The sequence below is a fragment of the Arachis ipaensis genome, chromosome B5 (assembly GCF_059453495.1).
Source record: "Arachis ipaensis isolate K30076 ecotype BB chromosome B5, ASM5945349v1, whole genome shotgun sequence".
In the NCBI taxonomy this organism is placed as follows: Eukaryota; Viridiplantae; Streptophyta; class Magnoliopsida; order Fabales; family Fabaceae; genus Arachis; species Arachis ipaensis.
The window spans coordinates 41,550,018-41,554,243 of NC_142440.1; the positions used below are offsets into that span (position 1 = coordinate 41,550,018).

The window sequence follows — 4,226 nt, forward strand, 5'->3', positions numbered from 1 at the left end:
AAAATTTTCATGCATTGGGTCTTTTTGTTGTTTTTCTCTCTCATCATAAAAATTCAAAAATCAAAAAAATATCTTTCCCTTTTTCTCTCATCAAATTCGAAAATTTGGATTGACTTTTTAAAAAATTTTTAAATCAAATTGTTTCTCATGAGTCAAATCAAATTTTCAATTTGAAAATCTTATCTTTTTCAAAATCTTTTTCAAAAATCAAATCTTTTTCAAAATTCTTAGTTATTTTCGAAAATTCCAAAAATATTTTTCAAAAATCTTTTTCTTATTTTTATACCAAATTTTCGAAAATAACATAATCAATTAATGTTTTGATTCAAAAATTTGAAGTTTGTTACTTGCTTGTTAAGAAAGATTCAAACTTTAAGTTCTAGAATCATATCTTGTGATTTCTTATGAATCAAGTCATTAATTGTGATTTTCAAAAATCAAATCTTTTTCAAAAACTAATTTCTATCATATCTTTTCAAAAATATCTTCTTATCTTACCTTTTTCAAAAATTTGATTTCAAAATATCCTTTCTAACCTCCTAACTTCTTATCTTTTCAAAATTTGTTTCAACTAACTAACTAACTTTTTGTTTGTTTCTTAACTTTTTCAAAACTACCTAACTAACTCTCTCTCTCTCATTTTCGAAAATATCTTCCCCCTTTTTCAAAATTTCTTTTTAATTTATTAATTATTTTAATTTTTAAATCTTAATTTTCGAAAATTACTAACATTTTTCAAAAACTATTTTCAAAAATCACTAACTCTTTTTCAAAAATTATTTTCGAAAATTCCCTCTCTCCCATCTTATTCTATTTATTCATTCATATCCTAACATCTCATCTCACATCTCTGCCATCCTCACAGTTGTGTTTCTTCCATTACATCACATTCTTTATCTCCCTCTTTTCTTCTACTCACACAGGGATCCCTATACTGTGGTATAAAAGATCCATATTATTATTATTATTTTTCTGTGCCTTCTTCTTTGTCATATGAGCAGGAGCAAGGATAAGAACATTCTTGTGGAAGCAGATCCCGAACCTGAAAGGACTCTGAAGAGAAAATTAAGAGAAGCTAAATTACAACAATCCAGAGATAACCTTTCAGAAATTTTCGAACAGGAAAAGGAGATGGCAGCCGAAAATAATAATAATGTAAGGAAGATGCTTGGTGACTTTACTGCACCTAATTCCAATTTACATGGAAGAAGCATCTCCATTCCTACCATTGGAGCAAACAACTTTGAGCTGAAACCTCAATTAGTTTCTCTGATGCAGTAGAACTGCAAGTTTCATGGACTTCCATCTGAAGATCCTTTTCAGTTCTTAACTGAATTCTTGCAGATATGTGATACTGTTAAGACTAATGGAGTAGATCCTGAAGTCTACAGGCTCATGCTTTTCCCTTTTGCTGTAAGAGACAGAGCTAGATTATGGTTGGATTCTCAACCCAAAGACAGCCTGAACTCTTGGGATAAGCTGGTCACGGCTTTCTTAGCCAAGTACTTTCCTCCTCAAAAGCTGAGCAAGCTTAGAGCTGATGTTCAAACCTTCAAACAGAAAGAAGGTGAATCCCTCTATGAAGCTTGGGAAAGATACAAATAGTTGACCAAAAAGTGTCCTTCTGACATGCTTTCAGAATGGACCATCCTGGATATATTCTATGATGGTTTATCTGAGTTATCAAAGATGTCACTGGACACTTCTGTAGGTGGATCTATTCACCTAAAGAAAACGCCTGCAGAAGCTCAAGAACTCATTGACATAGTTGCTAATAACCAGTTCATGTACACTTCTGAAAGGAATCCTGTGAATAATGGGACGCCTATGAAGAAGGGAGTTCTTGAGATTGATACTCTGAATGCCATATTGGCTTAGAACAAAATATTAACTCAGCAAGTCAATATGATTTCTCAGAGTCTGAATGGAATGCAAGCTGCATCCAACAGTACTCAAGAGGCTTCTTATGAAGAAGAAGCTTATGATCCTGAGAACCCTGCAATAGCAGAGGTGAATTACTTAGGTGGACCTTATGGAAACACCTATAACTCATCATGGAGAAATCATCCAAATTTCTCATGGAAGGATCAAAAGCCTCAACAAGGCTTTAATAATGGTGGAAGAAAAAGGTTTAACAATAATAAACCTTTTCCATCATCCACTCAGCAACAGACAGAGAACTCTGAACAAAATGCTTCTAATTTAGCAAATCTAGTCTCTGATCTATCTAAGGCCACTGTGAGTTTCATGAATGAAACAAGGTCTTCCATTAGAAATCTGGAAGCGCAAGTGGGCCAGCTGAGTAAAAGGATCACTGAAATCCCTCCTAGTACTCTCCCAAGCAATACAGAAGAGAATCCAAAAGGAGAGTGCAAGGCCATTGACATAAGCACCATGGCCGAACCTGTAAGGGAAGGAGAGGACGTGAATCCCAAGGAGGAAGACCTCCTGGGACGTCCAGTGGTCCATAAGGAGCTTCCCTCTGAGGAACCCAAGGACTCTGAGGCTCATCTAGAGACCATAGAGATCCCATTAAACCTCCTTATGCCCTTCATGAGCTCTGATGAGTATTCCTCTTCTGAAGAGAATGAGGATGTTACTGAAGAGCAAGCTGCCAAGTTTCTTGGTGCAATCATGAAGCTGAATGCCAAATTATTTGGCATTGATACTTGGGAAGTTGAACCTCCCTTGTTCATCAATGAACTAAGTGATCTGGATCAACGGACATTGCCTCAGAAGAGACAGGATCCTGGAAAGTTCATAATACCTTGTACTATAGGCACCATGATCTTTAAGGCTCTGTGTGACCTTGGTTCAGGGATAAACCTCATGCCCCTCTCTGTAATAGAGAAACTGGGAATTTATGGGGTGCAAGCTGCTAAAATCTCATTAGAGATGGCAGACAGTTCAAGAAAACAGGCTTATGGACAAGTAGAGGACGTGTTAGTAAAGGTTGAAGGCCTTTACATCCCTGCTGATTTCATAGTCCTGGATACTGGAAAGGAAGAGGATGAATCCATCATCCTAGGAAGACCTTTCCTGGCCACAGCAAGAGCTGTGATTGATGTTGACAGAGGTGAACTAGTCCTTCAATGGAATGAGGACTCCCTTGTGTTTAAAACTCAAGGATCTCCCTTTGCAACCATGGAGAGGAAGCAGAAAAAGCTTCTCTCAAAGCAGAGTCAACCAGAGCCCCCACAGTCAAACTCTAAGTTTGGTGTTGGGAGGCCACAACCAAACTCTAAGTTTGGTGTTGAACTCCCATATCCAAACTCTAAGTTTGGTGTTGGAGAGTTTCAACAATGCTCTGAACATCTGTGAGGCTCCATGAGAGCCCACTGTCAAGCTATTGACATTAAAGAAGCGCTTGTTGGGAAGCAACCCAATTTTTATTTATCTAACTATATTTTTCTTAATTATATGTCTTTATAGGATCATGATCATGTGGAGTCACAAAATAAATATAAAAATTGAAAACGGAATCAAAAACAGCAGAAGAAAAATCACACCCTAGAGGAGCATCTGTCTGGCGTTCAGCGCCAGAACAGAGCATGATGCTGGCGCTGAACACCCAAAATGGGCAGCTTCTGGGCGCTGAACGCCAGAACAGGCATGGTTCTGGCGTTCAACGCCAGAAATGGCACACAAATGGGCGTTGAACGCCCAAAATGGCCACCAACCTGGCGCTGAACGCCCAGAGTTGGGTACAAAGGAATTTTTACATGCCTAATGGGTGCAGGGATGTAAATCCTTGAACACCTTAGGATCTGTGGACCCCACAGGATCCCCACCTACCTCCACTCACTTCTTCTCACCACTCTCTTTCACATAACCCCATAAACACTCTTCCCCAAAAAACCCTTCACCAATCACCTCAATCTCTCTTCCCCATCACCTCTTCACCACTCACATCCATCCACTCTTCCCCATAAACCTACCTCATAAACTCCACCTACCTTCAAAATTCAAAACCAATTTCCCACCCAAACCCACCCATATGGCCGAAACCTTTCCCCCCTCCCTTCCCTATATAAAGACCTCCATTCTTCATCAAATTCACACAACACACACCTCTACACCCTTCTTGGCCGAAACCACATCTCCCTCTCCCTCTCCATATTTCTTCTTCTTCTTCTTCTATTCTTTTGTTTATTGCTTGAGGGCGAGCAATATTCTAAGTTTAGTGTGGTAAAAGCATAAGATTTTTGTTCTTCCATTACCATTGA

General features: G+C 38.4%; 1 non-coding gene across 1 annotated transcript; it reads right to left on the reverse strand.

Moving 5' to 3' along the window:
- Positions 1 to 1,527: 1,527 nt before the first annotated feature.
- LOC148563964 (small nucleolar RNA R71) lies at positions 1,528 to 1,635 on the reverse strand. Its single transcript, XR_015885605.1, has one exon. It is a non-coding gene; the product is annotated as a small nucleolar RNA R71 (small nucleolar RNA).
- Positions 1,636 to 4,226: the final 2,591 nt, after the last annotated feature.